Here is a 24,842-nt window from a genome sequence, read left to right as displayed (position 1 = left end):
TCTAAACGAAGCCTCTGCTGATGCATTGGCCTTCTTCATCAGTTTGGTGAACAGAGGCTGATGTCTTTTTAAGCACTGTTTTCAGCTCCTTTACCCTCTCTGTTCGTAGACTATCAGCTGTAAAGTCTAATGATAAGTTGCTGTGGACTTTGGTGATGTGACGCTTGACTTTACATCGTTTACCAATTGACACGCTTGCAACGCAAATGAGACACACAAATTTGTTATTCACATTCGTGAAAAAAAACAACTGTCACCCATTCCTAGTAATAGTTTATCGTTTGCGTTTTATTGGCCTGGCTATTTTCTGCGGTCATTGCCAAATCTTGTGTGCGCTTGCTAGTCTGCTAACATCACCTAATGTTATACGCTGTCACTGATGTAACCACTATTGCAAGCAGTGTAACGTGTTTAATTCACACCTGATCGGCTACTTATCATGATGAGTCAGAAGGGGACGGGATGTCTGAATTTGATTGGATAGAAATTTAAACATGTTTACAAAGTGATTTTGTGTTATCAAATTTATGCACATATTCTTTGAACACTCAGAAACGGGTAGCGAGCTACTTGTTGGAGGCCCCTGAGCTAAAGAACAACAGCCATGGAGGTGGTAGGCCAGATGAACAGTATGTGAGGCACCGCTGCCTACAGCCCTCACAGTCATCGGTGCTTCTTGCAGGCATCAAACACTCTGCTTGTGCCTGTCTGCCTGTTTGCCAATGTTAGTCACACTGCATGGCTGGAGCTAAAAAAAAACACTCTATGTAACCAAGTTCACTCACTCCAATAATCAATCTATCTCTGCAATTTAAAGGGCAGCAGAAGGCAGACACCATCATCGCCATGGGCAACACGAGTGCTGATTTGTTATGTAGATTGAGGTTTTCATCTATTGTACGCTGTGTTTTCCGGATGCTGGCAAAGTTGAATTTTTTTTCCAGTGCTGCTATTCTCCCATTAATGCTGGGTGTCTGCGTGCTGATGTTGTGTTTGTGGAGCAGCTCTGAGTGATTACCGTGTAGAGCAACATTACAGGCTCTCTTACCACAACGAATTAAGCCAGAGTGCCAGGCCCACAGGGAGAACTCTTCATCAGAGGACCAAGGAGAAGATAAGAGTGCTACAACTCAATCACTATCTGGTCACAGAGTTTAACAGGAGACAAAACTCAGTGTGACACATGCAATGCATCTAATTACCACAAGATACACAGGTGGAGGAAAGAAACAAACGCGAAACAACAGCTCAAGGCTAGAGTTGTAGAAATAAGAATGTGGTATTCAGTGGTCTATCAGACAGAACAGTAAGCTAGAACAAATGATATAAATCATGGATAAGACCAGGGTCTGAAATTAACTTTTTTCACCGCCTGCCACTGTGGCAGGCAAGTTTTTTTTCCGTCTGCCACTCAGAAAATGTATCTGCCACTTTTGAAATCTATGCGCTAAAGGAAGGAATGATATTTTAGATCTGGTGTCATTCAATGTTCGATATATTTTACATAAAAAACTATATATATATTATTATACATATATAGTTATATTATTATATACATGGTAAAATACAGTGTACAAATTACGCTGTGGCTTCCGGGGGAGCATATTTTCGGGGGTGGGAGGGTACACAGTATTGTGCTGTACTTTGCTATTGTCATCATATAGTGGTTATTTGCATAAAAACACACAATTCACGATTAGGAAATAAATTATTATATTTTATTCAAATATTTGCTTTGATTAAAAAAAGTCTTGGCATCAGTAGTTTTAATGATGTATTATAAGCTGCTTAAGAAGTTAAACAGGTCATAATTCTCTCTCTGATATCTATTTTGTATTGCTGTGAAAACATCTCCTTCAAACAACTGGATTTATTCAAATTTCTCGTCAAAAACTTAATTATACAAGATTACATTTGAACATATCATTATATAGTTGTAATTTACCTTCGTCCAATGGTCATTTTTACGAAGTAGAGCTTGAACGCACCATAATGTAACTCAATGGCACCTCCGTTAATGTTAGTAGCTCCGTTATTTAGCCAAGCAGGACTGTGCTGCCCAGCGGCTTCTAACAGGTAACGTTACTAACTGTTGATTTCAACACGGATTTGTTGTTGACAGTGTTGTGTTATCAGGTAAAAAATGGGGTGCGTCCCCTTTTTTTCTGTCCCAAACAAACTGAAACATAATACAGCTTGTTTAATCGTCATTGTGTGTGCGTAACTTTTGGAAAGCATCAACAAGCGGAATGAATAGTCACAGAGACATGAGATGCCAAGTAAACGGACAACTAGGAACCGGTTCTCAATGGGAACATCCCTAGCGTTTTCCCTGCCTGCCAAAGTGGCGGATGGCCTGACGATTTTATCCGCCACTGCCAACAACTTACCCGCATTTGGCGGGTGGCGGGTGCTAATTTCAGACCCTGGAAAAGACTCCAAGACAGACAGTTCTCAGCACAAACAGACACTCATAGTTTGATGCACATGCCACAAATCATATCCACTGTTTTGTCTCTGGCTCTTGTATTATTTCTTCCTCCCTGACAGCCACTCATGCATGTGAGCACACAAACACTATAAGAACCCCATACTGTGATCATGGCCTAAAGTCATAAGGTCATGCTGGTGAATTGAACAGCCATCCCCGTTGATACCAGTTCCCTATGCTACATGAAAGGCCTGGACAACCCCACAACCAGGACCTCTGCTTGCAATCCCGGTAGGAGACGCTGCCCTTGGGCCGGAGCCCCTGTTGGAGATGTACACTCCGCAGCAGCAGAGGATCAGAGCCTGGTGGAGAAAATAGATCAGATTAATGAAGCCAAGCTGTTTCTTCAGCTCAGAGACAAGGATGGTGAGCAGCATGGCCAAATCTGCTCCTCCGCAGATTTTGTAATGCTACAGACATTATTTGTTACTGTATGCTGTAAACAAAAAGTTTAATGGACAAAACTGAAATGTGCTTTAAAATGCAGAACCTTATTGAGATGTTTGTTTTTAATTATTTAGCGAATGCAGAGTCCTTGAGCCAAGCAGTTGGCTCCTGGTCTGCTCCTTGTATAAAGGGTGACTAATCCTCCTTTTAGTCTTTGGAGAGGGCAAGGCTCAATGATGTGCTCTATTGTTTGCTCCTCTCCACAAGCACACAGTGGGTTTGGGCTGCTGCCCCACCTATGGAGACTGGCCAAGCAGAGGCCGCGGCAGGTCCTGAATCTGTTGAGTGTTGACCACTGTCTCCTTGGGAGGTTGGTGCCAGGGACCTGTTGAGTGGGGTCTGACAGCACATGTTTGTTTGGACTCATATTCCTTTTCCCAAGCAGATTGGATGGTAAATTCTGCTGGTGAATTTTTTTGCCCAGATTGGTCTTGTAGATGGGAGACGAGCAGTAGTGGGGTTGTAGATGTCTGCGTGGATTGGTAATTGAGATGTTAATGATGAATCGTCAAGGACCATCTCCTTGAGTTCTTTTCAAACGTAACCCATCATTCACCTTCAGTTGGTAGTGCCAGACTATGTATTGATAACACGGCGTTGATATACGCGAAAATGAACTCAATGGGTTTTATTTCTAGAAAAAAAAGCAAAATGACGGTGGGAGCGGTGGGTAAGTAATGTAGTCGGTGTATGCCTGAACACCATGTAACCCCGGTATCGCCGACTACCATGGCAAGCCTATATTGTATGCTCTTAATCAACTGTACGTCTTCATCTCCCCCCATATAACTCCCTTTTTTTTAGTCCCATTCGTCATCATATAGTATATTAGAGTGACTTCATTTTTTAGAACTACAAATACCATACTGCCCTATCAGTCACACGGCCCATCTTCCCGCTGGTGAGACGTCTCGCCAGGTGAAACATACTGATAGCGGCTCTACGCGCAGCATGATAGGCAGGGGAAATGAAGCAGAACTGGAGATCAGAGTGAGGAGGAGGCCCCTCTGAAGGACAGATTTGTCAAGCGTCCCTGGACCCACATGCAGATGGATTGGAGGCAGTCTCATTAAAAATAATTGTCCTTGAAACGTATGGCTATCCGGACCCTGAGGAATACCTTTGGCTCCCAGGGTTGGTAATTGAAGCTGACCACAGTAAATCAGCCCCAGCGGTTGTTGTGTCGACAGCCTGGGAGAAGATTAAGCTGGTACATCGGCATCGGGAGAAACCTGGATTTACTGCGCAAAATAAGAGTCACAGACCACATAAGTCAAGCTAAATGGACGTGTGTGTGTGTGTCTGTGTGTTGTTGTGTGTTATGAGGAGTAGTGCATTGATCAGTATTATTACACACTTGGAAATAAGCCCACATATTAACCTTTGCTATGAAGGTCAAATGTCGAAGATTAATTGTATACATACATCTCGGATGTCAAAGAGGCCGTGACTGTTCTTGTAAGTATCAAAGTAACTCCAGAGACTGTCTTACAATTAAAACTTTCACTGTCATCTCGAGGGCCTGTCAGATGTCAGCATGAAAAGCACGCTAACATTTCTGGGACATAACAGCACAGTGCATAACGTCTTACTGTGCCCCATGAAGGGTTGAGAGATGATAGTTTGACTCCAACTTCTGTCTCGTTCCAGACACTGATTACCCTCCGTGCAGTTAACTTGGAGCTCCAGCTAATTAGCATCAATGGTAATTAGCGGAGTCGTTAAGAGCCTTATAATCAACTTTTCTCCTTCACTCATTTGACTCCCTGGGGCTGTCAGGTCTGTCTGTGTCGGTTCCTTTTCCTCAGCAGGCAACATACATTATACATGCTGTGTTACAGAGCTTATTTTTGTGAAACGGTGACGCTGAGTCAGTTTGAGATGAACTCAACAGCTCCCCAGCACTCTGCAGTCATGTGCACTGCTTGGCACTGAGGATCGCTGTCCGTGGTGCTGAACCGTGGCAGGCTGTGGGTGCTGAAGGGACAGCGCCACTGACCCACAGCACCCACACATGGGACACCTCTGAGACTATGAAGGTCTGTGAGGTTATTTCAACATCACGGTTCCTTATTTGACCTGACTGTAAAATAAGTATTTTGTAAGTAGTTTTATTGACAATATTCAGAATTTGCACCTTTTAGTTTTTTGTTGAGTTGACTAAAAAATCTCATGGCTTTTTAAGATGTTTTTTTTAACTAAAATGTGTTGCAAACGTCTTTAAGGAATTACTCAGTTCGTAAGGTTAGCGAGTGTGCCTTCAAGAGAGAGAGGGAGAGAGAGAGAGAGAGAGAGAGAGAGAGAGCGAGCGAGTAAGTGTGTGTGTGATGGTGAGAATGAAGTTAGCATTAACTTTATAGCTGTGGACGTAGCAGTGTGTGTACAATTTAGGCTATTTATTGGCGAATAAATGCTTCAACTCCTCAAGACCCAAGCCAAGTTCCCGTGTCTTGCTTGATTAAAGTGAAGGGATTTAGCCCAGAAGCTGGCAACAACTTCGGCCCAGGCTCAGTTAAAGGTGTTCTATACGGCATTCAGGGCATTAATGTAGAAGTAAAGAACTATTTGCTATGTAAAGATATAGAGGAGTAATGTCTACCTGAGCGGAGAATGAAGTCCCTCTCCCTCTGTGTGTGTTGTGATCTGAGCTTCACTGTGCTTTGTTGACATATCCGGGCTGGCCGTGCGTGCTATTAGTGCTTGTTCGTGCATGTGCGCGTGCCCCACTGGCTAGCGCACGGCCGCCATTGCGGAAGCGTATTACCCCCCCTTTGATTCCCCCTCAGGTTAACACTGTAACACTGTTGCCGTTGTTTTCATTTTTGCACCATTAGCCGCAAGCCGCCGGCTCAACCGTTGCCATGTTGAGAGCCGTGCAGAGGCAATCTCGCATTTAGCACCTTTAAGGTGGATTGACCTTGAAGGTGGACCAACTATTCTCATTTTTGTGACTCTGAGTTTTGCTCAGCAGCGACCCCCATGCATGAAATCACAGTTCAGGCATAGAAAGCCTTCTTTTATTCAATCTCCTTGTTTTGGGCCCAATTTTGTATTCATCTGACAAAATCCACTGTGCAATTCCAAAAATGATCACCAACCATTGGAATAAAAACATCTTTGTTAATGACTACTAAAGGTCCACAGCGGTCATGGACACTAATCTGCTCAAACTGAGTGCAATGACTAAACCTTCCAACCAGAAGAATACAATTTTCAAAACACGATGTTGTATCTTTTTATTTACACATATTTTCATCAAAGGGCTCAGCTCTGCCTCATCGTATAATAGGAGGCAGTGGATAGATGTTATTCAGGCAATTACTTTACAGGCGGTGGGTGTAGGTGAGAAGTTGCTAAACCCCTCTTGGGACATTGGCAAAACTGTGTGTGTGTTTTGGCTGCATGAGGCCTAATATGTTGGCATGTATTCATCCTCAACTAATCATCAAAACACAAACACCTACTCACTCTCCACGCCGAGAATCACAGAGTTCACGCAGGCTGTTGTCACACCTGTTGCTCATGGTGAATATGGAACAAACCGTGTGTGAGAGTGTGTGTGTGTGTGTGTGTGTGTGTGTGATTGGTTTTGTATGCGTGTGTTCATGTGTGGGTGTACTGGATGGTATGGAGTAATGAATTCTAGTTTGTAACAAAACAAGGCAAGGATTACCAAGCTATTACCTAGTCTGATGTATTGTAGTCTGATGTAACCCAGAGAAACAAGGTCGACTCCACATCACAAATGTATGTGTTCATTGCGCTGTTAAAAAGAAGTTGTGTATGAGTGCAAAAACACTTTGGTGAGTTTTTTGTTTTTACTTCACATGAAGGATTTTTTTACTCTTCAGTGAGTTGAGAACATTCTCCAACCTCTTGGGCTTATGAAACCCTCACAAATCCTATTTGATAATGTCAGAATGTCTTGTCATTAAGTTAAGATGAGAAAGTTTGCTCCAGCTTGTGGGCGGTGCTTGGTATTTCCTCAACTGATCTCAACATGGCGGCCGGGTCACAAACTTTCTCATTTTACAGCTAAACAGTACACTACAAGATGTTTCTGAAAACATATGAGTTGAGAAATAGGCATTATAGTAACAGAATATTGATTCATATTTGATCAGCGCTGCCTAGTTTGACCGTTTGATCGGAGTTGGCGAGTGATTGACAGCTGCTCAGAGACGGCAGCGCTCCAGCTCGGCTCTGATTGGTTGTTTTCCTCCGGTCTTTGAAATCTTTTAGAAACCATTAGGAGCACCGACACAGCGGCACATGATTTTTTCAGATTACCTGTTATATAAAAATAACTTATTTTTAATCATATTTGCTCCAAATGTACCTACTGCTGCTTTAATAGCATCGTATATTAAGTATTAAAATTGAAAAAAAATTAGAAAGTATCATGAATTGATGACTGTTTATTTATTGGCAGGCAACATATTCCACTCTCTCTTTTAGAAGCACTCTCTCTCATAAGTCGCTTTTAAACAGAGATCCCACAATACAGTAAAGAAGACCCCTGATTACACCGGCTTTGCTTTTTTTAAACTGAACCAAACAAAGCCGGCATAATGCTGCCTCAGTTGTGATTTTAGTTAGCATGCCGGTATGACATGTAACAACATCGGTGTTTAGTGTGTGTGCATGTAGTCCCGATTGTCCCTTTTACACAGACGTTGATTCGGCGCTGTGGCTACCTCCGCTGCCGGCTTAAAGGTCGAGCAACAATGCCTCCCCATTCTGTGTCTGTACCTTTTATACAGAACAGCGAGGTGGAATAACGGCACAACAGTCCCGCTTTGAACAGGCTGTGTAAAAGACACAACTCTCATTTTAGCGGCACGTAGAAAAAATGTCTTGCGTGTTTTGTGTCATGTGATCGGCTCTTCTGCTCGGCCTTTATAGAGACCACCACTCAAACTATTTCGAACAAATATCAGCCGATAACGATCGGAGAACGCTTACAATAAAACTAAGAGCCTGGGATACACTAATTATGTGACATGTGAGTAAATGATTTGAACGTGAAGGCAGTACGTTGTAGTGGAACAAAGAAATGTACGTTGAGGTTAATCTCTCTTCCTTTCTATCTATTGACCTATCATTAGTGAATATTGCCCATGCTTTAGGAGACACTTATCAAAGGATTGTTCCTCACTATATTAATGTTAGGGATCATAGACATAATTGTTTATCAGTGTGAATAATTCTCTTAATTTCCTTTATTCCGTCTGTCTTCATTTAACCTGACTTTGATTGTTTTATGAATGCTGAACTGTTGCCTGGATACAGGCAGAGACTAGCCTGTTATTTAACTGACCTTCAAAAGAAAAAAGTTGACAACAATGTGCTTGAGCCAATGTCACACCGACACTGGTAATACAAAATAACTAAAAGTATAAAGTAATTCAACAAGGTAACCATCATCACAATGTGAGGCCAAACCTGGCCGCTGTGTGTTTTATTAGGGCATGTGGTGGGTCTGAGTCCAAGTGAAATGAAACCGTTTCTCCCCTCAATCTGCTGTGCCCATCACTCCCCGACCTGATGCAACCAGATACAACCGTCACCCTCCACTGAACCTGCCAGCCGGGGCCATTTGTTTGCATAAGAGACCTGCCAGTAAAGCCATGTTAGTGTGGCCACGCCATTACGGAAACTGCAATAGCAAAAATACATTCGCCGGCATGCACACACACACGCTCGCATTCACACAAAGTGTGACACCAAACAGTGCCTGTCGACAGGGTCCAGCCAAGGAGCCACTTTACCATCAGCCCAGGTGATAATGATGATGCTCCATCAATGCCACAGGGCTGGAGCTGAGGCAATATAAAGCATGGAGAAAAGAGAGACACGCACACACACGCATGATAAAAATGATCTCCCGTCTCTCTGAATATATGGCTGTTTAATGAGGGTAATTACCTACAGTATATTGGTCTTTATTTCTCTCTTATTACTCATTTGCTCCCTCTACTTCTGACTGTTCCTGCTGTCTTTTGGCACATTCTGAAACCTAAAACTTAAATGGAAAGTAGCTATTATAATGCTGAGAGTGTATACATGGGAGTATTGAAAAACGTCATTCATTGCAGGGTTGGAGGATGGGAGTAAATGAGAGAGAAATAACAAGGTCATTCAAAGCTTATGAAGTGGAGTGTAACGGAGAGGCATCAGTCAGCATGGCTGATCGCCTGGTACACCAGTAGTTTGTATCACAGGTGTCGAGATGTTTATGCATGCAGGTTCAGTGAATCATCACAGACCCGACAGTAAATGTTGGTGGTGTTAGATATGCAATAATAAACAGGTTGTTGGCTCAATGTGAATGACAGAAGGCAGTTCTCGATAGTAAGATTTATAAGTAAACACGACAGTCTGCCCTCTCTTATGTAATGTGTTTTACTGCATGATGTCAATAAAGACCTTCAACTTACATTCACCGTAAGAATTTCATATTATTGGTTTTTTTTGCGTCTTTTGTTCACTTTTTCATGTGCATGTGTGCGCGCACATGTATCTTGATGTTTGAGTGACACCTCACTAAATTAATTTCACATAGAGACGGAGCTCTAAGCTTTCAACCATCACTCAATTCACCGGCGAGGAGGGGGCTCTTGTTTCTCTACCAACTTTCTCTATGATATTAATGAGGCAAAGAGAGGAGAAATGTGTGCTGTTATGTTGTGTTGGGCTAGTTTATAATGTTCTGTGTCTCCCTTTTGACAAGTTTCAGATTGCCTGCATTCACACAGCACCTTAAATACAATCTGGAGATCTAATGCAAATGAATAAATGATGCATTGCAGCCAGCTCCATAAATCTGTCATTGAATTAGGCCTCATCCAACATCCTGTTCAAACTGATAATACGCCACGCATAAACTCTCACATAATACATGTATCACTGTTGCAAACCTCCGTTTGCTGGCAGGGAAAAGATGACTTTGATGTTGGGCCATTAGGCTTTTTTAGACAAGAATGGTGAAAGTGAGACATTACCATCTCTTGGTGGGGAGAGTGGCTGGAGCAAGAAAATTACACTCTCCTCTCATCTCTCATTCACTAAATGGGGTGAATTATTGCTGTCAACACATGCATCAACCTCCCAGCCCACATCCCATCACACACACACACACACACACCCAAGCTCACACAGGCACATATACCCTTGGAGGCTTGGATTGTATGTTGGGAAATAAATCAAAATCGTGTGAAGTCTTACGGCACAATATGATGCTGATCCACAACTGTGTGCGCCAAGGACAGCAGCAAATATGAGTCTTAACCAAACTGCACATAAAAAAGATTTCACTCTATCCCAAATGCTTTTCGAAATAAAAAAGACCCTCCATATTAATGATATAATACAGATAGAAGTATCAGTCCTACTCTCTACCAATGTCTCGCAGTACCTCAGTTGTAGTTGTTGAAGTAGTGCGAGTACCACTCAAGCGTATGCTGTGTACTACGCTAATGAAGAAAACAAATAAGGACACAAATGTGAGGAAAACTTGAGAAATCACGAGAAAACAAACAAGGACAAAGATTTGCACAAACATGCTCACACACACAGTCACCCACAGTCCCTCACATGTCTCGCCCACAGCCCTTCTGGGCTTGTCTCCATGGTAACAACAGCAGGGATGGTGTCCTTGGCAGAGATGGAGGGATGGAGGGATGGAAAGAGAGAGAAAGGGGCAGAGAGAGAGAGAGAGAGAGAGAGAGTGGAGGTACAGACACTTGTTGAACGGTTAAAAGGATGCCTTGACATTCTGAATTTTAATCTGTTGTTTATTATGTTCCTGTGTTCATTGTCCCTCAGGCTCTCTTCTTGTTTCCTTCTCAATGCATTTGAGATGTGAACCAGTGATTCAACACATTATTTTTTTTCTCTTAAGGGATACCTTGACATTTTCACTTTCATTCAATAATTTCTCTTTAACACGTAGTTTCAACAGCGAGACATTGTCTTCACATTTGTAGCCCTCTCATTGTACACCGGAAAGCTTTGTTTACATACTTCAGTGCAAACAGTTCATACCATTCTTCACCTTTTGAATGTCCAATGAGTTTTCAACACACATCAAATATGTGCTTTATGTGTCGGCCTGTGCTAACTGCTGCGCTCGTGAAGGGCTTTACTGTCACGATTTGGTTTGCTCTGACAGATAAGATTGTGGCGAAATGTCGTCATGCCCCGTAGGTAGAATATCCAAATGAAACTCAGTTCTTGCAGAATACAGCAGAATGTCGTTAATAATCAAAAGGCTCTACTTGTCATTCCCAGAGGCAGAGTCATTCTTTTAAATCTAAGCTGCGAGACAGACTGCTTTTTAAGTGCATTTTCCGATATCAAAAAGAAATTTGCTGAATAAATGACATTTCAACTCTGTGTTAACTGTAATGCCCTCTGAGGCACATTTCCCAGAGTAGTGTCACTCATGTGCTCACAATATCAGGCAACACAGCTCTGGAAACGCTTCAATGGACTCATGATGGCTCCACCAACAAGTGAATATAAAAGCTGCTTTGACTTTGTTTTACAGCAGAATCAAAAAGAACAAAGGCAGTTTGTTTCTGTGTTTTTAGAGCAATTCAAATGCAATTTTCTATTACTTTAAGTATTTCATCTTAGAGCCTAACTCAAGGCCTAAACTCCTTTTTAACGTAGTGTGACTATGCACTAAGGCTGGGTATCGATATCGACCGAAACAACCTTTTGCCTGCCTGCCTGCACGCGGCACACAGAGATGTCTGAGCTGACGGCTAACAGTTAACGGGGCTCACAGCGCTAAAACAGGAGCTGACTGAGCTTACACTTAACGTGGGGGGGAACCAAAGGGTGGCCGTTACACTTGTACTCTATTGGTATCGGTATCACTTTAAAGGACCAGTGTGTAACAATCGGGGGGATCTATTGGCAGAATATAATATCAATAAGTATGTTTTCTTTAGTGTATAATCACCTTATAATAAGAATCGTGTTTTCATTAGCTTAGAATGAGCCGTTTAGATCTACATAGGGAGCGGGTCCTCTTCACGGAGTCCGCCATGTTGCACCACCATGTTTCCCAGAACGAACAAACCAAACGGTTAACATTTCCTTCTTGGGCCAGAGTCGATAACGTTAATCGCTGCTGTCGCCGCCACTCACTCTCATGCTTCACCACTCACTTCCATCACACCCTTACTCTGCTCCAGATGACCTACTCTGACAACAACTGACTCTAGAGAGGGCCATTCACGTTTTCGCATCGGCCACCGTAGTTCTTCTACACGCTTGGCACACGGAACAGGTTTCAGTTGGTTGCAATCTGCAACCTCACTGCTAGATACCTCCAGATCCTACACACTGGAGACTGGTATTGGTACTGGCACCGTCATTTTTTAAACGATTCCCAGTCCTCCTATGGACCACAGTTTATCTGAAGTCCTGCACTGTTCTTTTGCACTAAAGGTCCCGGCTGTCTTTCTGCCGTATGTGTCAGCATTTGCTCTGCTGCTATGTTAGTTGCTGAAATGTCACCAAGGAAAATCAAGTCACCCTGTAACCGATTTTGAAAATATGTACTCCATTTAACCTCCAGGGACAAGGAGCAGGAAATAGGGCTTACTGTACCTAGTGAGAATGTACTTTACTGTTCTGGAGTAAATTCAGAGCAAAGTAGAGCCAAAGGCCCTCCAGGGCCCGAGAGGACAGGACATAGAACGCTGACCTTGCTCCTCATCATCATCTGTTACAGCCGGATGACTGATGTCAGTCAGTCTGCACTCTGGCAGATGTCTCAATAACAAGCGCTCTATATCCTGGCACAGTGGTGTGTGAACACATGCAGGACTCCAGACTAACTTTTCCACTGGTAGCACTGGTGCAACCAACTTTCTCAGTTGGTTGTACCTTTTTTTGGTACAGCATGGTATTAATCAGTGGTGGAAAGTAACTAAGTACATTTACTGTACTTAAGTACAAATTTTATACTACTTTCTACTCCACTAAATTTCAGAGGGAAATATTGTATTTTTACTTGACTACATTTATTCATATGAATATTAGGGGTGTGAGATTATATACTCGCATACTTTTTTTTACTTTTACTCAAGTAACATTTTGAATGCAGTACTTTTTAGGGATGCTAATTTTGAATAACCGATAACCAACCCTCGTTAGCTGATTATTAACCGTTAACCGACAAGATTAGTGCATCGCATGCAGCGTTGCACCAGCTGCAGTGTATGAGCAAAACAGACAACTGAGTCCCCAGTTCACCCATCCGGGAGAGTTAGCAGTCACGGTGCTGCGTGCAATGTCGAGGACACATGCAGCCACTTCCCCAGTAAGTCTCCAGCGCACCATTTATACCCCTTTCAGTTTTTTAGTTTAGCTGCGAGGTTGTCAGCAGTGTGTCTGCCTTGCCTAACGTTACTCTGTCTGCCCGGCGTAACGAAAGCGAGTGTCCAACAGACCGTGTGTGTATTTGTGCTACGTTAGCAGCTGTAGCGCTGCTGGTGGCTTCGTGCCCGCCGTTGTCACACACATACGGTCTGTCAGGGCGGCGTAACGATAGCGAGTGTCCGACAGACCATGTGTGGGGTTGTCGGTTACGTTATAGCTGTGAATGTAGCTGTAGCAGTGTGTGTACAGTTCATTTGTCGGTGAATACATGCTAAAACTCCTCAAGATCGGAGCCAACTTCCTGTATCTGTAACTCCGGCTATCTTAAGGTAGACTGTTAAGGTTTTTAATCAATTTGATATTTTTCTTTTAACCATTTAATCAATAGCATGAGCTAAAATTCTTAATGTCGGTTAAACAGTTAATTATTAACATCCCTAGTACTTTTACTTCAGTAAAAAACTTCTTCCACCGCTGGTATTAATCAATGACATTGGCTCAGTCAGTCTCTCCGTGCCTGTATTTCAACCTCAGTGGCATCTGAGTCGGAACCTTTGTTTTTAACTTTGCAAGTGCCGTGTCTCTTTTTCGTCGGTGCAGGCGTGTGTGTGCGCTGTGCCCCCGTAGTTTCAGCCGGGAGTTGTGTTTTAGCAGCGTAGCATACCGTTAAACGCACTTCATTCAAACTAGACGGAAACAAAACAAATCTCATCAAAACCGCCTTGGTTAGTCTTTCCACTGTTCCAACAATTTGGTCGAAATATCGAGTTAGATTTGAAAATGTGTCGGCTGCTTTTCCCCACTGTCTCTCTCTTCCCATGGAGCAGCTGCGATCTTTGAAGAATGATCGAATAGTTCCCAGTGATAATCAGCTGAGATCAACTCGCTCTCTCGTTAAGTTGACTTTTGAGACCTGCACCAATGATAATGATCATCATGCACTCGCATGAATGCGATACCATGACATTTTCCCAATACTCACAAAAAATGATTGCGTATGCGACCATTTTGGTTGCAGTCTGGAACCTTGACGTGTGTGAGTTGTTGTTGGTGTGTGTGCGCGTGTGCGCGTGTGTATGTGTGTGTGTGTGTGTGTGTGTGTGTGTGTGTGTAAAACAGACAAGGGAGAGACAGATTGAGAGAGACAGCAGGACAAAGGGAGAAAGAGAGGTCTCCCCCAGGTGTAGACACTACCTGTCTTGATAGCAGATGGGGCAGATCAGATTGAATGGTCCTTATGGTGTATGGGGCTTTCAGCAGGGGCACTATAGGTCATACAGTATACACTCACACACATGCACAGTGGTAATGCATCCTGCGCCTTTCATACTGGTGCTGCGGGAGGTGCATGGGGGTAGAGAGAGGACAAAAAGAAGACGACAACTCAAAGACGATGGGCAAGAAAGAGGACAGAGAGAGAGAGAGAGAATATTGTATGTGTATGTACACATGCATCTGTAGGCATGCATGTAATGCCTGTTCAGATATTATGGGTTCATTGCAGGTTCATATACCACAAAGCTTTGGCAGGGTACAGTTTTCATTATGGTAATTATGCAAATAGTTATGTAAATACAATAAATATGTAAATATGCAAAGCCTGGAGCCATGCTGTGGCAGTAGATGACACTAAAGACAAAGACCTGAAAGATGAAACATCACTTCATCTCCCCTCTCCTTTTATCCCCTCCCTCCAATCCCCTGCTTTTCTTTTCTTTTCTCTCCCCTCTCTGCGTCCACCTGACTTTCCCTTATTTTCCCTTTGAGCTGCACCGTGAAGGGCCTTTGTGTTGACTTCTGTGTGATTAGAGGCCTAACTGTTCCTTTCTTCTGACTTCACCATGCAGCATATATTAACTATATCCTTGTCAGCATCCATCCCTCTCCCGAGTGCTGTCTCAATGCCTCAGATCTGTCAGAACTGTGTGAGGGGAAAATAAATAACACCATCAAGAAAAACAATGCCGTCAGCTCCCACAGCTTATGGTCCTCTGATTCTTATAAAGTTCTTACCACTTTCACGCCTGCCTTGCTGCCTTCATCGCCACTTTTCTGCTTATTGCCTCTTCTTCTCATCTAATAGATAGATAGATAGATAGATAGATAGATATAGAATGTATAGCTTGTGACAGTAATTACAATAACCGCTGCCTCTTTCTGACAAATATTTTCCAAAACCACATTTATATAAATTTCTATAACTGTCCTCTGACACAGTCTGTTTCTCTTTTAAATTACATGGAGCAGGTTATAGGACCATCTTTCCTTAAATGGAGCTTCAAAGCACTTTTTAATGGCTCGTCGACCCTATGTTCATTTATTAATGTTAGCCGTCCTCTGACTCATATAGTAGCTGTGGGTCGAGAGGAGTGGAGTCTACAGTAAATTCAGTCAACTTTATGGTCACTGCTCGTTGCTCGCCAGAGAAATCTGTGAACGTCAGCACAATGTCAATATCCTTTGTTTTGTTTTGTTTACACAACAAATTTCGAAAAAAATAAATACTGTACCTACGTAGGTACGTCCGGCCACAAGGAGTGGGATTTCTGTGGCTATGAAAGCAAAGTGGAAGAGTTGGAAAGAGATTGACTTTCAGTCTGCCAAAGAACATTTTCTCAGCATGGGAGGAGAACTGTGGATGAAGTCAGACAGTGGGGTTGTTCAAACTTTTACAAAATTCACAGGAACAACATATAACATTTACATTTATGTGATGCTCGCCCTTTATTTTGACTGGGCTGTTCTCACATAACAAAAGGCTGATATATTTTGCAAATTTTTTCATTTCCCAATTATAGTTGATGACACATGATCATCATAGGCGCAGTTTGAACTTTAATGTTTGGGGTTCACAAAAACAAATCTAGAGGGAATGTAATGTGTACAACTCGGAGAGGTCTAATGTATTGGGATACATGTAGCCTACATATTACACCCTCCAAACTGAATGTGACACGAGCGAGCGTCAGTGACAAAATCAGTTTGATTGCATTGTTTTCTATTAGAATGAACTAACTGGCCTCGAGCGACAAAGCGCTGCATAGCGTGACATTTTGAGCTGAACTTTTGTCAGACGCCCTGTTTCTATTTATTCCTTATTCTAATGGATGAGGAGCGGCTGATTGTTGAAGTTAAAATGAGGAGTTATCTGATACGGTATCTCCTCATTTCACTACAAACACCTAAATAAGGTGACAGCTGGCTGGAGGGAGATTGCCAGGAGCCTGAAAGTTTACTTAGGCTACTGTTGGCTGTATTGCATGTCATTTTCAGTAAATATCGCAGTATAAAACCTGTGTTTTCTGTTTTAAAAACACAAACGTCGGAAAAGAACAAGTGCTCCTCACCCATCTTTTAATTGGTTACGTCTTTGGTCTGATCTGGCGTGCACAGCTGATAGGTACGTGGTTTGTTTACATGGCGAAACAGAAAGTGCATATTTAATGGTGTGTGACAGAGTGTCCGATGGTATTAGGCTATAAGTAAATAAAAAGACCACAGATCTATCTTCTTATCTTGTTGGTTTCTTATTCTGTCAATATGAAGACACAACAAGGTTGATATTATTCATCATTATAATAAATGAATAGTTCTATGTTAATATAACAAATATAGATGTATTTCTAGGGGGATCAGTGAGCCCCCTGAACCAACGCAAACTGAGCTTGTGATGATCATGTTTTACTATGTAGTATACAGTATCCTGCCTCTCATGATATAACATGTCTGGTCACATTCTGTCTTATAACATATGGCAAAACACATGTCTTTAAGTAAAGCAAGGTGAAGTGAAGTGAACACAGTCCGATTACCTCGCACATTAGACAAGCTTTTGAAGCCTGTACAAGAGTGAAGTTGCCGAATGGACAAAAAAATAAAAAAGCGACAGCAATCTACTTTCTAAATGTAGGGCTCAGTACAAATGTGTTTTCTGTTTTAAAGTGATTGCAGTATCTTCTGAGATGTGAAATTTCCTGCTGGGATTAATAAAGTATCCATCTATCTAGAGCTGCAGTGATTAATTGATTAGTTGTAAACTATTAAATTAATCACCAATTATTTTGATAATCATTTAATCGGTTTGAGTAATTTAAAAAAAAAAAAAAGTAAAAATTCTCTGATTCCAGTTTCCATCTATCCATCCAATCATGAGATGAGTAAATTTAATTGCCTGGCATTCTGATGCCAGTTGTGAACTGTCTTTTGTTTGAACTGAATCTAGACCCAAAGATAGAATATGAATATCATTTTACAACCACTTATTTACTCTTTTTATCATAAGAACAAAACCTATACTATGTGCAAAAAGCAATAGAAGTTGTTGGGCTATAACATGTATAAACATCAGTTTATTTTGAACATTACAAAAGGGTTAATGGATGGAGATATTGAGTAAGAGATAATGTACAGCGAGCCAGTCATTGTTGTGAAAGAAACCCAGACAGGGAGATGACACACCCTGACGTGAAGCGGAGGGGTCTCTCATCGCCCTGAAGGGGATTCTTTCACAACAATGACCCGCAACCCACAATGATCAACAATTATCTCGCTTATTTCACGGCCACTTACTGAAGAAATCAATAATTTGACATAAAAATGGCCCGTCAGAGTCCGACATCAGAACTGCGCCCATAGCAACGGGCTGCTATACATAGCAACGGTCTGCTATAAAGAAATTACAGACCGCAGAACTGCGTGATTGACCAATCAGAATTGAGTATTCAACACAGCCGTGTAATAAGCAGTTACAAATGTTAAAAAAGGCCTTTTTGAAATATTCTATAATGCAAAATGCATTTTAAAAAAAGACAAGAATAACTTTTTGAATCTGAAATATCTAGGTTTCATCTTAGCATTCACGCGTGTTCATTTGCTCAGGTTCTTCGTAAACGCTTGAGGACTTGAATTGGCCCATATTAATAGACACCAAGAGAAAAACAACTTAATGGCAGGGATTGGAAAACCCGCGTTGATTTACAGTTATAGTCACAGTCAGTCACTCAGAGTACATTTTCTCCCTCTCTGTGAAGTAGATCCACATCACTTTTAGCTTGCTTGAATAGCTCACAAATATGAAACCCTATAGTTCAAAGAGCTGTCAACACATAATACACTTAGAGCGAGTGAGAGAGAGCGAGAGAGAGAGTGGACTCAAGCATCTGACTATAAATTGACAACTTCTGCGAGGGCTTTTAAATCTAAATCAGCAAAAGGGATGTGGGGGAAAAGAGCTTAGTGGAAGGCATTCACAAGCCTACCAAGGAAAAAAAAAAAATGCCGGATTTGAATAATTTAAATTGAAATGGTGTCTACTACATACGGTGCCAACGGTAATTATGATGTGCATGCACGATACATTGGCACAGATGTGTAAATCAACATGCATGTACAGTGTTTGTTTCAATAGCTAACATTTGACTGAGTGAATCTGAAGTTCCTCCCTCTCCCTATTAGACGCAGAGTTAGTATTGTAGCGGTAATTACCCGTATTGAAGAGTATACAGTGTCCTGGCAGCAGTTTGTTCCCTCCGGCTATCCTACTTAGCGCTTAGAAAAGAATAAAACAGCTGAAGGTTACAACGTGCCTCAGCTTTAAAGGATAAAACCCCCATTTAGAAACAGATGCTTGAGGGAAATTAAAAAACAGAGGGAGAGTTTGCTGCCTGAGATTGCATCATCGTCAGCCTGACAGCATAATACACAATCGGCTTATCTTGCCGGAGTTGGCCTACTCCTCTCTAGGCACTTAAAATAAAGCATCAAAAATAGTTCTACCTGTTCCCAGCTGTGTGGCTGGATTCAGGCCAAGTGCCAGTGTTTCTGGCAGATAACGGCCTGACTCTATGATCAGGAGGCGTACCGCGGGTCAAACTGTTGAGTTATTATAAATGTCAGCACCCTTATTGATTAAAATGGATTAAAGATGGTAAAATAAGCCGAGATAATGGGACAAACCAACCCCAATTTATCTTCACTTAGAGATTAGACTGTTGGGAGCCTTTCTACATGATTGCATCGGGAACAAAGTATCAAGCATTGCTTTGCATTAAAACTCAGAGGATTTCCTCCGCAACCCACGCTACACATCACATCTCCTCAACCCAGAAATTATAGTCCCAGTAATTACAGAACTCTAATTAAGCCAGGAGTGGCAGAGAATGGGAAAGGCATGCTCCCATGACATTTCTTCAACAAGAAAAATGATATTCCATATTTAGCTGGGGTTTGGAGAAAATGTGGCAGGATAATGGATATGGTGGTTTGGAGAAGCAGAGGTCCTTGTGTTAGCATCCTCTGATAAATAATACACTTTATTATAATACACTTTATTTTGTGTGAAGAAAAATCATCTTTCAGAACATAGTGGAGAGCTGCAACGATATTAATCTAGCTAAATACTGTGGAATTGTATAGCTTGATCATAATGACATTGCCAGCGTGCATTAAAATAATTTTATTAAAGGGGCTCCCAAAACATCCATCAACAAAGTGCGTCATTTTCTCAACAGAATCTACAGTCCTTACATTTTTGTAGCTGCTCGACACAGCATTTGAGTATTCTGTGACACCTGAAACAAACATTAAGACATTATTCACGGATCATAGTTGTTAAAATGTGTTTGAAATGGATATAATAGATCAATTGAATGATGTTAGCAGAATTGTCAGGGCATTATGTGTTTACTTACAGGGGCAAAATCTTGAGGTTGCAAATGACAATAGGCTGATGGCAAAATTAGCAGCAAGGCTCGAGGGATGGTAATGTCGGTCTGTTGGACGGTCTCTTGGTCAGTCTGTTAGTCGGTTTGTTGGCCGGTCTGTTGGTTGGACTGTTGGATGGTCTGTTGGGCGGTCTTTTGGGCGGTCTGTGGGTTAGTCGGTTTGTTAGCCTGTCTGTTGGATGGTCAGTTGGATGGTCTGTTGGGTGGTCTGTTGGGTGGTTTGTTGGGCGGTCTTTTGGGCGGTTTGTTGGGCGGTCTGTTGGGCGGTTTGTTGGGCGGTCTGTTGGGCAGTTTGTTGGGCGGTCTGTTGGGCGGTCTGTTGGGCAGTTTGTTGGGCGGTCTGTTGGGCGGTCTGTTGGGTGGTTTGTTGGGCAGTCTGTTGGGCGGTTTGTTGGGCGGTCTGTTGGGCGGTTTGTTGGGCGGTCTGTTGGGCAGTTTGTTGGGCGGTCTGTTGGGCGGTCTGTTGGGTGGTTTGTTGGGCAGTCTGTTGGGCGGTTTGTTGGGCGGTCTGTTGGGTGGTTTGTTGGGCAGTCTGTTGGGCGGTTTGTTGGACGGTCTATTGGGCGGTTTGTTGGGCCGTCTGTTGGGCTGTCTGTTGATCGGTCAACGGATTGCCTTAATATTTTGCACAGACATCTATGCTCCCCAGTGAATGGATCCTATTGATTTTGTGGATCCCCTGACTTTTCCTCCAGCGCCACCATAGGCTTGACACTTGGGTTTTTCATTAAAATATCTTGGCAACTATCGGATGGATTGCTGTGAAATTTGGTACACACATTCATTGTCCCCAGAGGATGAATTGTAATGACTTTGATCTCCTGGTCTTTCATCTAGCGCCATCATATGGTCAAAATTACAAATTTTTCCAATATTTTGATTAATGACCGAATTAAACATTCTCATCAGCCTCAGCTGTACTTTATGTTGAGTGCTAATTAGCAAATGTTAGTATGCCAACACGCTAAACTAAGATGGTGAACATGGTACATATTATACCTGCTAAACATCAACATGCAAGCTTTGTCATTTAAATGAAACCACAATTCCCCCCTAAACTTTACCAAAGTGCTATTCTTGCCAAAAACTAATCACACCACCGGACTCGTGCTGGGAGTCGCCAGTGTCAAGGTCTTGCACTTTATATGCCCATTATCCACCCCAACCGCCTCCCTGCAGCTTCTGTGCAATACAGAAACGTATAATGCTTTATTCATATGAAAAGACATTTCTCTCAACGCATTTGGCAAAATTAGTATTATATACTGTAAGTAATTTCTAGTGGACAGGGTTGTTGATGTGGATCATGTCTGTTATCAGTCAGTGCAGACTGACCTTTTGCCTGTTATGCATTTCTCTACACGCTGTCAAGGCGAGCTCAAACAGCTAAAATCCCAGGGAGCAGTTTCATAAGCCAGTAATCAGTGTCAGTCAAAAATCAGTAGCCCAACAACACTTCTGCACAGCTCTGGACCTCCAGCGGTTCCCAGTGGCCTTTGGGGATGTGCAGCGGTTTCCTGTTTTGTCAGTAACCCAGCCTTGCGTCTGAGATAATAACCTCACATGGTTTTAGGATTCCCACGCAAAACTGTCCGCACAAAACAAATGCTTCAGTTAAAACACAAATCAGTTCAATTATTAAAACTGACTCACAATAAACCATATCCCAGAAGGACTTTTTGCTGCAGACCTTGTTTCGTGCTTTTAAGACAAAGATAGCTCTGCGCTTATTCGGCTGCAGTTTGAGCTTCAGTCAACACACCATTTGGCGACAGAAGGCAACTTTGTGAAGGTTAAGCAACTTTCCAAAGAGGCTTATCTAGCAATGTAATAGATGGCATTTCTGTGCGTTTTCTGCATAAATTGTGTGTCAGTGAGTTTGTCTCCGCGCCTGATCAGATGATCTGCATAGTGATCTGACAGCACTGATTAATTCTCCTCTTCCTGGCAGCCAGCTGTAATCAACAGGAGCTGACTGGCAGATGAGAAAACACAGCGAGCGTCCTGCATGGTGACAATGTGGCTCCGTCGGCCCACACAGCTTTTGTTCTAACCACACCAACCCGATGCCTGGGGAACTGAATACCTTACAATTGTTTCTGTTTTTCACTGTGTTTGTTTGTTTAAAAGTTTCATTGATGTGCTGTTCTCGCAGAATCCTCACATTCAATCGGATTCTTCCTGCTTTTTATTTAGTTATTGATGTTTAGATTCAGATTTGATTTATTGCCATTTGCACAGCTACAGCACAATACAGGTACATTGGAAATCTTGTGCGTATCTCTCGGAGTCAGCTTTATATAACAAAAGACAAAGAAAGTCCGTCTGTAAGGTATGAATGAAGTGTTAAGTGTCCATAGTGTGAATGAGGTGGGGGGTGTGGCATTTTCTTTCCAGCATTGGGCTACATCCACATCAATATGCTGTTTTAAAAAGAAAACGACACACAAGCGTTTTGGCACCATTTTAGAAATAATCTCCGTGCATGCTAACACGGCTGAAAACGCATATCACATGACCATTCACGTACACTGGGTATGCGTTTGCCGGTGTAAACAGGAAACAGATTTGTTGACTCTGCAGTCGGTTGCTTAGCTACAGCAAATACAATGGAGTATTGTACTTCCTATAATAAAAGGTATTGTTTGATACCACATCCGCACTCAAACAGAGATCTATTTAGTGAAAAAGAACAAGTTATATTTTTCAAACGCAGTTACAAGGCTGCTACTGTTACTATAGCCTAACTTGCTCCATCTTTCTCTCACACACATCAGATTTACTTTAAAAATGAACAGTTACAAATCAAAGTTTTACTACATTATGAGTCTTTGCAGGTACAAAAAGGCTGACGGGCTTCACTAGATATTACTTTGGTTTCGGTGTTTGTGTTGGAGTCTGAGTTGTGGTTGGGGCTGGTCGTTTGTTGGCATTAGTGAACTCCATTTCTAACCAAACGTAACGGCGTGCATGAAGTCACATCTGTTGGATTTTAACGGAAAAACAGGCCTATATTCTTCCTCAAATAAAAAGTAGTCTACAGGCTGATAGAAGAAACCCAGAAAGTCGCAGAAGGTCTCATTCTTTAGGTTAGGTTACAATCTGTTCACACATTGGTAATAAAACATTAAAAAACGTTTATAGTTGTAAAAACGTACATACAATCCCTTTAATGTCCTGTGCTGTTGTGGAGGCGTGCCTCGTGAGTGGTGATGCTCTCTGGCCCGTGGTGTCTCGGGTTGTATCACGAGTTCTTCCACCCGAACAGAGAGTGAGCTGGATGGTGTCGGTCTCTGAGGATGCTCCGTGCTTTCATCCTGCAGATTTGTGTGTAGAGTGTGTCCATGGAGGGGAGGTCAGAGCCGATGATTCTCTCTGCAGTTCTGATGACTCGTTGGAAGAGATTTCCTCTCAGCCTGGGTGGTAATCTCTACAGCGAATCATCAAAACCGCACAGAGAATCATCGATAAAATCATTCAATATAACACACTTTCACTTGTAACTTAATGAAACATCCTTGAGTACAGTCCATACAGTAACAAAGAGTTATTCTATTTTCCTTGTCTGAAGACTGCCATGTATTTTACATCCACCCCTATATTATAATAAAGGCCTTATTTTAATATAAAGCTCCTCTGGGCATATCGGGTTCTGTCCAGCTGATCTTTCTTCCCTGCTGACATTTATAAACATTATGGGAGATTCATGGACTCCCTGTTAACACTCTCTTTGTTACTGTATATGTGTTTGTGTGTGTTTGGTACGGGGCGAAGAGAAACAAAGAGAAAGAGAGATGTGTGATTGGAAACAATACCATCTATCAGGCTAAGAGTATTTGTCATTGTGAGAAAGGAGGAGAGGAGGAGGAGAAATAGCGCTGCCTTGTCAGGGAAAATGTGCTTTTCAGTAACAATGGCATTCTTGGTGCACAATCTGTCTCACTAGGCCCTGTGGGGAATATGTTTGTCTCTTTCTCCAACTGGCAGGGGACAAAATCAATCATGACTTATTGTTGGACTTGCCTTTACAGTGTCTCTCACGTACATGTCCTCAGTCTACCTCGGCCATCAGAAAGGACAAACGCACGCGAGCAACACCACGCCAAAAAAGAGCAGTGACTGATGTTTGGCAGACCATCGATCAGTCTGGTGGAACATTTTGAATGCCATTGTTTATGTTTTCAATGCACCACTCATTTGAATGACTTCCCTTTGTTCTAAAATCTGATGAGACATTGACAAGACGATGCACAGTATGCCACTTCTAATTTGTGCCATCCTCTGGATCTCTCTTTCTCATCCACTAACGTATCCCTGTTCCCTCCGATACCTATCTATCCGTGGCCCGATACCGTTCTCCAACTAACATCCTAATGAAGGTGAAATAATGCATGAGGCTGGTAGAGGGAGATCCTCTCCGTGTCTCATTATACAATATTAGGGGAAAAGAGATATTTCTCCATGTATCACTCTCATTTTACTTATGTCCTTGTAACTGACAGGAGGTTTTCACCTGGGCCAATTACAGTTCCCTCGAATACTTTGCAGCAGTTGGATGGGATCAGACCAGAGAGATGAAGCCAAGGTCCAGAACAAAGGCTGCATATATATATTTCATCCACAAAGCAAACATGCATCTCACTCTCTGCTCACCATTTGTTGTCCGCACTTGATGTATGAATTCATTATGTAATATCGCATTATCCATGTATTATGCGTCCATTATGAGCCAGTAATTCCACTCTGATGAATAACAGCTAATAGAAACAGATTGCCCTCACTCA

Source organism: Sebastes fasciatus, chromosome 4 (assembly GCF_043250625.1).
Source record: "Sebastes fasciatus isolate fSebFas1 chromosome 4, fSebFas1.pri, whole genome shotgun sequence".
NCBI classification, from domain to species: domain Eukaryota; kingdom Metazoa; phylum Chordata; class Actinopteri; order Perciformes; family Sebastidae; genus Sebastes; species Sebastes fasciatus.
Note: the sequence above shows the minus strand (reverse complement) of the source record.